At 30.9% G+C, this 12,050-nt stretch overlaps 1 long non-coding RNA gene across 1 annotated transcript; it reads left to right on the top strand.

Moving 5' to 3' along the window:
• Window positions 1–3,219: 3,219 nt before the first annotated feature.
• Window positions 3,220–10,945, top strand: LOC108916883. Its single transcript, XR_001964788.1, has 3 exons — window positions 3,220–3,287; window positions 3,894–4,038; window positions 10,817–10,945. It is a non-coding gene; the product is annotated as an uncharacterized LOC108916883 (long non-coding RNA).
• Window positions 10,946–12,050: the final 1,105 nt, after the last annotated feature.

The following is a 12,050-nucleotide window of genomic DNA, read 5'->3' as shown; positions in this document are numbered from 1 at the left end:
TTGCGTATTAGTAGGTTAACGGAACACTTGTAGCGATGATCACTAAATTGGTCATTCAGACAAACAAATGTGTAAATATATCTTCTATGGAATCGATTTATTTACTTAATAATTAGTACCTACTTATTTATAATACCTACTATAATAGTATTATCCATAACGCATACATATGTTATATAATTATTCATAAATGGGTGTTAGTAACATTTAGGACGCAACTGAGCGGAATTATTTAAAGGAAACGCGATTCTCTAAGAGCAAGGGTTTTTGTTTATCAACATATATGTAATAATAGGTATACTCGTATATGTTGTAAATGTTTTTAGTTAATAAAATTATTTTTTAATAAAAAGGAAAAATCCTATATTTTATGTTTTGCTTTACAGTGTTTTTATTATTTCTTTATTACTTGGCACTGGTAGTTTTATTTACGCATTTGCTACTTTCTTCACATAATTTTGCTTTTATTAAATTAAAAGAACGACGCAATCTATTTTTACTAATTGAGAATAATCAGCATAAAAATATATATCAAACGTATTAATCTAAATTCTTCTAGTAATCCGTTTGTTGTTTGCTTTTAATTAAAAATTTATTTAATAAAAAATTTTGTATCTACAGATTGACAAATATTTACAAAGAATTAATAATAAATAATAACTGGGTATGTGATAGTACTTAAAAGTCATTATATTTTGAAAATTACATATTTTTGAGGTTGTTAAATCCTGTGGCAGTGAATAAATTTAATTATAACTGCCAGATAAGGAAACTTTGTTGCAATTGCAATTATGTGCAGCTGCAATTAAAAGGAACATCGTTTTGTGAGACGAGCTAATAAAAACGGTTTGAATTGTCGTGACGTTTTACTACATATAGATTACATTCATGTGAATGCTTTCAGCAAGATAAGAAATCTTACAATGTTAGGACGATAAATATAGTTCTTCGTTTTTATCTTTAAATTGTTATTTAAATGTCTGTATGTTCTTTTGTTTGTGCTTTACATTCTTTAATTATGATTTGATATTGCTGAAGTAAACAATAAGGACCATTAAAAAGTAGTTTCTGATACAAGTTGGTAAAGTACTCAGTCTTTATACCAACTATAAATCATACAGTTAATATTACGTATATTAATATTTATTAAGTAGAAATGTATAATTAATAGAGCGAGTAATTTGCAAATTAGTGGATTAATGTGCCGCCGAAGTTTAAAGAAAGTGCCGATATTTCTGAGTTAAAGAACAGTTAAAGGCAAATAAAGTAAAACATAAATATATTTACAAATGTTTATTGATGATTTCTAGAATACGTACTAAGAGACAGAAATGAGAATTTTGATATATATTGTTATTTGTATCAGAAGGGTACAAAAAGTAAGTAGGTCAAGACTTTATATCCTTCCTTTTATGTAAATTATAATGAAAGGAAAAAGAATACCTACAGCTGTACGTAACGGTATTACGGGTACTAACGGTACCACAACCCCACCGGATGTGTCGGAAATATTCTTAAACCACCTGCTATATCATATCACGATTTAAAAGAGTACCAAAACCAAAACCCAACAATTACAAGAGCCAGTGCTTTTATTTCAGCTTTCGAAATATTTCGAAAAAAGTAGATGTATTTTCTAAAATCTGCTACAGAACTTTTTTATTTACAAGAACTTTTGAAATCTGTAAAAGGTGGGAATCGCGAGCATCATTAAATTGGTCTAAAACTTTCTGCGTTTAACCATTTTTCTATCTCTTATAGTTTCCGATATGGATCATCAAAATAGCCCACCCGGTATATCTGGATCATAACGGAGTCTAATAATAAATTCTTAATGTAATTAATAGGTACTACTCGAATAAAATTAAAATTCAACCGAAAGTTAAGTCCCGCGTTACCTACTTTTTGTAATTTTTTTTACAGACAGTTTACGTGTCCTCCCTCTCTCTCTGCTGTACAATTATACAGTATATACCATTTGCTGCTCCAGTTAATAATTAGGCACCAATTAAAGTAAAATAATATCAAACCAAGCACACTATATAGCATGATCTGTATGTAGACGATCGTAAAGAATAACGGCGTTACTCAGAGCTCGTTTTTGGTTCACTTCTGAATCAATTATTGAAATAACCGGGCAAAAAATTGATGAATTTTTATGAAAATTATATTTTTACATAAAATGTAAAAATATATATTACATTAGCCTATATATTTTTAAATCTACTTTGAATGCGATTTTAAGAAAAGATTAAAGACACAAGTTCATCTATAGACATACCATTCGCTTTGTGCCAAAACTTTCCTTTATGATTCTCTTAGTCCTGATTATAATACAGCTCACGAAATTCTAATTATGTCGTAACGTACTCTGAACGATACAGAACACCTTGTTAACTTGTCAATATTCGACGTTGCTGTAATGCTAATTGTATTAGTTTCGTAGCACTAGAACTATTTGGGCTATTTTCGAGAATGCAAGGGAATTTAACTTTCAGCTAAAGCGGTCCTTTGAAAAGGCTTGCCTTATTGTCTACGCACAACAAATGTTCATATAATATCTCTGGTACTGGTTCTGTATGGAAGAATTTACATAATACCTTCTAAAAAACCCAATTTATTTAAAACCACCGCCCACCCCACTATGTGACCTTGCCTTTGAATTTGTAAACATCTAATCTTCATTGCGCTATCCGTGGACAGTAGAAAGTTGATAAAAATCCATCAAAAATCGATCTAGTATGGTGTCAAGGTCGGTGGATAGTGCAGAGAATCCGGATACGGAGGTGGCCTAGATTTCTCTATAGTGTGGTTCTGTATTAGTTGTTCCTGAGCCGTGACAACACTAGAGAGGCAGACGGAAGATCTCTTATACGAGTGCCATGATTCCAAACATAGGCGTAGATTAAAGAAGCAGAAATAAGTTTGATGATGCCCAACAATACAAAACAAAAAAAATAATAGTACTCACAGCAATAAAAGTAAATTTTAATTCCAATATAAATTACTTCTATGCAGCTTATTTTGTCATTTATTATGTATTTTGGGCTTGAAGGGTCATACTTAATCATTAATAAAGGATGTCACTTATTTCACATTTTGCAACCATGTGTATTCAACATGATTTTTTTGATATTAATTAAAGCGTATTTTATTACTTGTTGGGTCGTAACTGAGGAATATATTATTTGCAGGTGCGCCACTGGTTGCGATTAATTTGTTCAACACACGCTAGTAACCAAGAATAATTGAATGGCAAACGCGAATAGCGTACGTCTTTTTGAAACGTAAGCCTACTAAATATTTTAAGAGCAATGTTAATCATCTGTCATTAATTCTCCATTGTTACAAGCCGGTTTCATTTTTGATTACCCTAAAAACTAACAAATCACTTTAACTGAGGCTTGTTTTAATAGTTTCACTTTAACTGCCAATGCGATTTTAGATCGCCGGTGAAAAAAATCATTTAATATTCAGCTGAAATCGTTCGACCGATGAAGAAATTTAAAATAATATCTTGATTAAATGTATAAACAGAACTTTTTTTCCAGTAACCTGTTCTAGTAATGCCAGGGATATTATTTATTAAATTTTATTAAAAAATAGTGCCCATCGATTTTCCAGTTTTCAGTTCACATTGTTTACCAATCTATTAAAATGGAACATGTTCTCAATTTGTCTTGAAGTCGCCCGTTAAAGTGAAACCTTTAAATAAAACCAGTTCAAAGCACAGATTGAATGCAGTGGTATTGATTGAGTTTGACTAGATAATAATGTTTGGATGTCGCTTTCGCGACGTTTCATAATTGGAGATAGGATATATTATGGGTTCTCGAGATTTGCCCGCGTGTGTTATGTCTTCTGCTTTGTGGTGATTTTGTACCCTTTTTCAGATATCGTCCATAGACCATCGGGGATTTAAGAAAATATCCGCGAATGTGTCGAAGTGAAAGAGCACCGGGAAACTATCAGGATGTCACGGAAGATGGCTATTAAAACATCAGAGTAGTTACTTCCTTAAGGAAAGTGGGGCACTGGGTAAGTTGATATTTTCCATTTTTTTCAATAGCTATCGCCACTAACGTATCTTAAGTCGCCGGTAGTTTAAAGTATATAGAGAATATTCTGAGAGTTTTTATGGAATTGCATTTTCTCTTCAATATCTAGATTATTGTAATTTTTGACATAGGTTATGAACTATATTAATTAAGCATTAACTTTGCACACATTTTGAGAGTTTCGGGCTTCTATGCTGACCACTGCTTCAGTAACGCCAGGAAAGCTTTTACGCTTACGTAATTGACTTTAAACAAATCCGTCACCAGCACCAACTTTGGTAATATAATTACTCATGCCCTAAGGGCATAGTTTCCTTTAATTCTAAACTAGTTTTTGATCTTTATACATTTTTTAACTCAATACTTGTGAGAGGCCATAGCTTTTTACAACTCACCGCAGTTCATTTCTTCGTAATTCTTCATTAATTACAGATATCGTATGTGGTGTTTAACAACTTCTGGGAACAGATATGCCAGTACAATAAAATTAAGTCCGCTTTTTTATGTGGGCCCCATTGTTAACGCCGACAAAAAATGATTAACTTTCCCTTTATATGTAGTAATTTTGAGCGTCTGTGGTCTGTGGGCTACTTTGTTAATCGTATACACATCTCCATGAGTAATTTCATGGTTTAATGTTCGGCGGCCTGTGACCAGGGGCGTAACAATGGATCACAAACAAGGAAAATGATTGTGTTCGTATGACATTTTCAATAATATGTTATTTGCTTGCGATGAGTATCAGTTAATATATGACGACACAGAAGATTTAAAAAAATATATATTCACTTTATATCTTCAAAAATTTGGATACATCATGAAATACAGTTTTTACTCATCATGCTGTAGCGGCAAAATTTAAAATTAATAATAAGCTTAATAAATTGATTTTAAATTGGTAATAACGATGTAAACGTGTAATATTTTTAAGCAATATGTATTTGGTGCTTTACCCATATGAATTTCTCACGAACGATAATGTCTGGAACAGTGAGACTTTTGTACATTATAAAGAGAAAGTTTTTAAGACCCTTCAATGCCAGAGATAGAGATACGCTTCGGTTGATGTACTTAGAACTCTGCGGCGTCTGTGAAACAGTCTTATTCTAATCACTTTATTAAATTCTACAGTAAATAGATTTGAAAGCTTAGAAAGTAACGAGGAAATTCTTTCTATTTTTATACCAAAATTACATACTGTTGAAAAGAAAACAAGTTACTTATGTAAAATTAATTAAGATATATTATTTTATCATATAAGATTAATTCAAGTAATTCAACGTTTCATAATTGCCGGTGAAAGAAATGACAGATGAAAGTAAGACATCGTTTTCTTGTGCGAAATTAAGGCCAAATTAGTTGCTACTAATTTTAGACATAAATTTTTCGTCTCGTTCTAAAAATAGACTTAATTGGAGTGGTTTTACTGATGTTTCGAATGTAAATCTATAAATTTCTTAGTAAATGTTTAAAATGTAACGATCTAGGTGACTAATGGGTTTTAACTAATGCGTGCTGGTATGTAGGAAGTTGCATGCGTATGAAAAATGATTGTTATTTGTTGTATTCTCGATATCGATAGGTAACTAGCATGCCGAATATTTTTTGTCAAACAACAGGTAAACCTTTAAACATCGGAGGGCAAAGGTATTTTCGCATAAATTTTATTTAAAAATTCTCGGTGCATGGTAATATGTGGAATGGATTTATTTTATCAAAGGAAACATTTTAAAAGCTGTTTTTGTTTAAAAATATTACCGTTTGATGTTCTGTAACAGCGCAATATTTGTTTGCATCAAAGGAATCATTCAAATTACATCTGAAATTGCTCTAACCATTATAGAAAGTATTTTATATATCTGTGTTAATTTATTTTAAATTGAGGTTAATATTACTACAATTGATCTATCTTCAACATATATAGATAAGTAATTATGTTGCTTATGCCTAAAATGTGGCTATAATTTACAAGGCGTGGCAGATTTAAAACCCATTAGTGAATTGTACATTTGAATGAATAATGTAAACGTATAAAAACGTGCTAAATAAAAATTAAGTTAAAATTTGTTTGATATTATTATTATACAGGGTGTTAATTATTTGAAGATACAGGGTGTTAAATTTTTGTAAAAAATGCTATTTCGTAAATATCTTAAATATCCTTTACCCAATTTTGTTGTAATTTGGTAGTGTTATTTATAGTGTTAATTTAACCCTAACTCGATTAGATTTATTAAGTCCAGTGGCGTCCCGAGCGGTACCTTAACGAATATTTTTATGATTATTTCCTATCTTTTCCCCATGTTTCTTGTTTTGTCCAGGGATTTGCAATTAAGTGGATTTTTTTTCTCCAAAAATTAATCGGTACGAAAAAAAATAAAGAGACAAAAAAGTTGTATTTTTAGTTGCTTAATCCGAAAAAAATTACAAAAAAGTCAGTAGCTTACATTTTTTTGTCAAAAATATTCGTTAAGGTACCGCTCGGGACGCCACTGGACTTAATAAACCTATTCAAGTTACAGTTAAATTAGCCCCTTAATACTACAAACAACACTGCCAAATTACAACAAAATTGGGTAAAGGGTATTTAAGATATTTAGGAAACAGCATTTACAAAAGCTTAACACCCTGTATCTTCAAAACGAGGAATCTGCGGACCAATGTTTATATGAACTTTTTGTCTTAAAATCGATCAAATAATCGTCTGTTGAATTTATTGTAGATACTTAATTAACACCCTGTATATTTCGGACATTCTGTATATTACCTACAAAACAGACTGAACTGGAATACGGGTGAGGCAGATAATAGACTTACCACACAGATAATAAAGTACAGCTTGATCGATGGGATATACATAATAACATTGTTCGTCATACGAAAATTTCTTTGTGAAAGTATGATCGTAAAGGATCCGTATGACTCATAACAGTAACGAATTCGCGTAGGAAAATCCACATTTCTATTTCATTGAACTTGGTGACATTCCTTCGCCATTATTGTAATTTTCTGTGTCAAAAAATAAATGGAAAGTGTTTTAAAATTATAAATTAAGAAGTAGTATCCGTCATCAGAAAAGGAAAGCTTAAATAATAGAACAGTATTTTCTCCTATGTTTTCGGTGTATTCATTTAGATTTTTCTTTAAATTCTTTATTTAATTAAGTATTTGTGGGATCTATAGGATTTTGTACTTTCAGCATAATTATAACCGAATATTGCTTCCACTTATTGAGTTTTCCGCATAAAGTTATAGTCGGTGATTGAACGAATGCAGGTAGCGTTACGAAACGGTTTAAAATACCAAATTATGCGGGTTAGAAAAGCATCACTTTCTCGACATTTTATTGAGGATACGTAAAAATCGTACACACCGACATTTAATTAGGTATTTGTAATCAAACCGAAGTTTATTGTCGATACACGTACATATATCATCATAGGTGGGTTGAGGCGAATATAAATTTTACAAGATGTCGTGACCTACTATTTTATTATTCTGTTCTGTCACTTTCTCCGCGTATTGTACTTGTAGTGGGCTAACTGAGCATATGCAGGTAAAAACATGACCCACACTTGAATATGCGATTGAACATTGTGTTAGTAGGCCTATTTTTCACTAGTATACGGATACGAGGGGCACACTGGAAAGGATTTAATTGAGAGAAATAAAATATTTTACGGCCAATTAAATTATTTATTTGGAGAATGCAATATTTCTTTAGAGTTAATAAGGCATATATTTGAATGAAAGTAGTAAATATTAATTTACAGTCAAGTTGATTTAAAATATTTTCAAAATGTTTCAAAACAAGCATAAATTTTCCGTTCCGAGATATGAACTATTTTTTTTATTATTCCTGAAACAGCGGTCATAAATAAAATTCCTCCACATAACAGTTTATAAATTTGTAGTATTATTGTTATAAATTCCATAGGACTCCATTTGGAATATATTTAACCCATTCCACCATTTATAATTTGTATAAAATTCCTCACTGGAATTAATTTAATTTTTTTTATTATTTCCTGGGATAGCGATTATAAATAAAATTGTTCCACATAGAAATTCAGCTTTATTAAAATTACGTACGTTTCGGAAATTTTCTTCCATCTTCATATTTTATTAGAAATCTTGTTTCTTACGCTGCTTTTCTTGTACTTAATTTTTTCATATTGTAGTAGTTAAGTAGTTTCTTATTCCATATTCCATCTTATAAATCCATAGGAGTCCTATGGATTTATACGTAACAATTAACAATATGGCACATAGTGTAGTGAAAGTATAATTCCGTCTTTCAATAAAGACGTCATCATTCCTCCACTACAATTTCTCTGAGGAATTCCAATGATTAAGAAAAAAGTAATTTATTTAATAAATATCCTGTTTATATAACTTTTATACAGAATTTGCTTATGGAAAGGATTCATATTTTAAAACATGAATTATTATCGCCGTTATTGCCGTTTCGGTTATTTTATTACATACTCAAAAACAACTCGTGTTGTAGCCGAGGTATGACTAAGCCGAAGGTATAACCGCGGTAAAGTGTTTTTAATAAACAAAAACATAATCGAATTTGTAGTGTGAATAAAAGGGAAAAAGAATGTTCCATTATACTTAACGACTGGTAAAACTTTCTCTTTAGGAGGAAGCCTAAGTGGGTCATAGCTTGACACTGAATACGCTGTTAAGAGCGAGCGGACCTATAACACCAATCGCGGTGCCAAAATGTGGTTCAGGCGTTTGAATCGTATTTTCCTACCGTCGCCGTCGCAATGGGAAATTATTTTCTCACTTACAAAGAACGTTTTTTAAATTTTAATTTAAAAACCTTACTGTTTATTTACTAAATTACGATTTTGTTTTGAATGAAGACTATTATATGTATTTAGGTAAATATTTTTCATTCGTGTGTGGTGCTGATACAAATTCTGTCGTTATAAATTCAAAATTTAATATATAAAACGCATCCCAATTTTATGATTTGCCAGAAACGTTTATCCTCAAATAAGTGTATAATTAAAATTACTAGTGAAGTTAAATTAATAATTTTGCTCTGCTGCAATAAATGCGTTTGGATGGCCGTCCGTATATTTTAATGCGACAATACAAAACGCTTTTAGTTTAACAGTTTAAAATTTCATGCGGAGTGTCTAGAATATATAGTTATACTTTTTAAGAACACTATATTTATTTATAATAAATCAACAGCGTTAGATTATGCAAATAAATTAATTAACATGAAAAATAATTTGGTGTTCGTTCGTAGTTTCTATTTAGCGATTTATTTGTTTTTGTATTGTCTAACAGTTTTAAGAACCCGCACAACCAGTTATTAATAGTCTTAATAAAGATGTCGTAACAAATAGGCAAGTTTCCAGTGCGTATATCTCGAATGTAGGTATCTTAAACTAGTACTAATTATAGTTTCGTGGAACATCATTGTCATACAATGCGAACGGCCACTAAAACAATGTAAAACAATAGAATAGATGTATGTATTATAGTCCTAGATAAAAAACAATACATGCTGATGATATGACTACGCATAATAAGCGTAACTTTTAGATCTTAGTATAAAGTAATTCTCGTATCTTGCAGTAAATATTTTAAGGGAATGTTACTTTTAAATAACGATTTTTTTTTCTCACACATATCTTCGGTTGAGTATCTTGATTCTAGTCAGAAGAGGCACTTTTACCCACAAATCAACAGGAAATAGTATGTTATGTTTTCATCGTAAAACTGTATTTTATTTAAACGTTCGAATTTACAACCTGATTGACCCCGATCAGGATTTTAGTTATGATTTATGCCCGATCCTATTTTCTGTAGTGTCAGTTAAGTAGTTCTCTCGTTAAACAACTATTTAAAAATAAAATAACCTGTTGTCTTTTATTTGATTTTCATTTCTGACGTGATGGGTAGAACTAATAAAATTGCCACAGTTCGTACTGTGTAAGTCTAATAGTTGTCGTAGGAGTGTATTTTAAGGTACGTGCCTTATTATATTTCATATTCGATATAGCACTTTCTCGTATCCGGGTGCAACGATATGGGCGCACGATTTCAGTTAGTGAAAGCTATGAGCAAACCTGTGACGCAAATTTTTACATATATGTGACAATACCTAATGTATCTCAATACGTAATATCTCTGCAGTTTATCATCGCAGTGTCCGTGTTTGTGTTCGTTTCTTGAATTTAAATTAACTTGATATCGAATCCGGATCTGTAAATTAATGTTGTGTAGTTTTGCGTTATAAAATTATCTCCAGGCGCTTGAAAAGGCTGTTTGGTGCCGCAGAAAAATTTTTAATTTAGTACGGTCGAATTATTAGTCATCAAGGAGTTTTTCAGATTTAGTTGAAAGTGTAGCATTTATGTGCCAAAGTCATAAACACTAATCGATCACTAAATAATTATTCTCTAGGGAAGAGTTTCGTGTCATCAGCAATAAAAAAAACATGTCTCTCCTTCACCTCAAACTCTGATTACAGAAATCGCAAAAATCATTGTTTGTTATTTAAAAAAATGTTTAAACATTCTATAAGTTGTTTTTCCTTAGAATCGTGCGTTTTTTTAAATATTTTCGAAAAAATGCCATTGAAGTTCGTCATTACTAATGCAACGCTCTGCATACATTTTGTATTATATTTACAGTGTAGATAAATTTGTTTTTATTACTTATTACATTTAAAACACCCTGTATATATATATATATGCATTAAGACACAATTCTCTATTTTTTTACAGAATTCAGGAAGACGCCGAAATGGAGGAGACAACCATCTGACAACAACACAAAAATGTCAAGAGATGAAGGAAACCTGTATTTTTCAAGTGTGAGCGCAACTTTTGTATTAATTATATTATAATGCAATAAATTTTATTACTTACGAAATACTGTAAAAATTGCTTATTTTTAATAAAATTATTTTTATCTTATTACCGAGTTTTATTTAAAAAAAATCGATTGTATTCATTTCCTACTAAAACAAAAATGACTTGTTAAATTTTCCAATAATGAAAAGTAGGGTGAATTTTATGTTAAAAAAATTTGTCGGAAAAGGAAGGAGTTCGTTCTAAAAAACTGACGAAAACTGTAGAAAAGATTCATCACTTCTGCTTAAAATTGAATTGAAAAAATGGAGCAAAAAACCCATTTTCGTGAGGGGTTCAAAAATGTCGTCAGATTTTTTTCTAAAATTTTATTGGAAACATAATTTATTTATGTTTAATTGAATTTGGTCTGGAAATTGGTCTGGAAAAGGAGGGGGAATTTTTTGCTCCAAAAAAGTACATCGACAAAAAATTTAACAAAAAATTCCCCTCATTTTGCTTAAAATTTAACTAAAATTCGTCCATCACATTTTTTGTTAAAAATCGACAAAAAATGGAGCAAAAAATCCCCTTTGTTTCGGGCCCCGAACAAAAAATCGGCAATAATTGGAGCAAAAAACCCATTTTCGTGAGGGGTTCAAAAATAACGTCTGTTTTTTTCTAAAATTTTATTGGAAACATAATTTATTTAAAGTTTAATTGAATTTGATCTGGAAATTGGTCTGGAAAAGGAGGGGGAATTTTTTGCTCCAAAAAAATACCCCTCTCGGTCCAGCCTGGACCGAGAGGGGAGTACATCGACAAAAAATTCCCCTCATTTTGCTTAAAATTTAACTAAAATTCGTCCAGCACATTTTTTGTTAAAAATCGACAAAAAATGGAGCAAAAAATCCCCTTTGTTTCGGGCCCCGAACAAAAAATCGGCAAAAAATGGAGCAAAAAACCCATTTTCGTGAGGGGTTCAAAATAACGTCAGTTTTTTTATAAAATTTTATTGGAAACATAATTTATTTAAAGTTTAATTGAATTTGATCTGGAAATTGGTCTGGAAAAGGAGGGGAAATTTTTTGCTCCAAAAAAATACCCCTCTCGGTCCCTGCTGGACCGAGAGGTAGTACATCGACAAAAAATTTAACAAACAATTACC

This window comes from Anoplophora glabripennis, unplaced genomic scaffold (assembly GCF_000390285.2).
Source record: "Anoplophora glabripennis isolate ALB-LARVAE unplaced genomic scaffold, Agla_2.0 scaffold2, whole genome shotgun sequence".
Taxonomy (NCBI): domain Eukaryota; kingdom Metazoa; phylum Arthropoda; class Insecta; order Coleoptera; family Cerambycidae; genus Anoplophora; species Anoplophora glabripennis.
The sequence above is the reverse complement of the archived record's forward strand: the minus strand, read 5'-3'. Positions and strand labels throughout refer to the sequence as shown.